The sequence below is a fragment of the Notolabrus celidotus genome, chromosome 9 (assembly GCF_009762535.1).
Source record: "Notolabrus celidotus isolate fNotCel1 chromosome 9, fNotCel1.pri, whole genome shotgun sequence".
In the NCBI taxonomy this organism is placed as follows: domain Eukaryota; kingdom Metazoa; phylum Chordata; class Actinopteri; order Labriformes; family Labridae; genus Notolabrus; species Notolabrus celidotus.
Genome location: NC_048280.1, coordinates 32,585,358 through 32,586,319, shown reverse-complemented (window position 1 = coordinate 32,586,319; position 962 = coordinate 32,585,358).

Below are 962 nucleotides of genomic sequence, written 5' to 3'. Positions count from 1 at the left end.
GCATGTGTCGTGAATGATTCAATAAAAAAGAAAGTAATGAACATGCAGGGGATGAAATAGTTATAACAGTGAATTAGAAGTCACAGTTGTTCACTGAAAATCAATTTGCACTCACTAATAAATGATAAGTGTTTCTAGAATTATGATTAATTTCAGCTTTTTGCTCCTTAAGGTTAATATTAGTGACAAAACCATACAATACCTCACTGTGTACCATACGACAAGATTCTATATGATACTGTATAATATGATACCATACCATAACTAACTGTATCATACGACAGGACACAAGAAAATAAAACAATATGACACACTGGGATATGATATGTGAAACTGTCCTCATTCAGCTCTCCTTCATCTCTGAGCTCTGCAGTTCACACACCTTTAAAAATAAACGAGGCAAATATGTCACAACTTTGAACCCTGCTGCTATCTATGGGGCGCTGTTTGTAAAGTTGTCCACACCAAAAATAACAGCAACAACATTTCTCCACATAAGCTCCAAAACATCATTAATATGTAGAGTTAATTATTTAAAAGTTGCTTTTAAAAAAAAATCACATTTAGAGTAATATTTGTGATCTTCACATTTAATTTTGTTGTGAAAAATGTATGAAGTTAAAATCATTGTTACATCCAAATGCTAAATATAGCTCCCTCAGATCCTCTTCCTCCATACACCTGTCACCACTATGGGGAGCCGAGCATTCAGCCGCTCTGCTCCCCGTCTCTGGAACTCATTACCACCTCGACTCAGAAACATCTATTCTTTCCCCCATTTCAAATCACAACTCAAATCACATCTGTTTAAAACCGCCTACTCCGTCTGACGCCAATTGCACTGTCACTTTTTATTGTTTCTATTTTCTTACCACTTTGTCAGTTTATATTGTTTTCATTTTGAATTTGATTTTGTTTCTTTCAATGCTTAAATTTGTGTGTATATATTTATATATATCAGT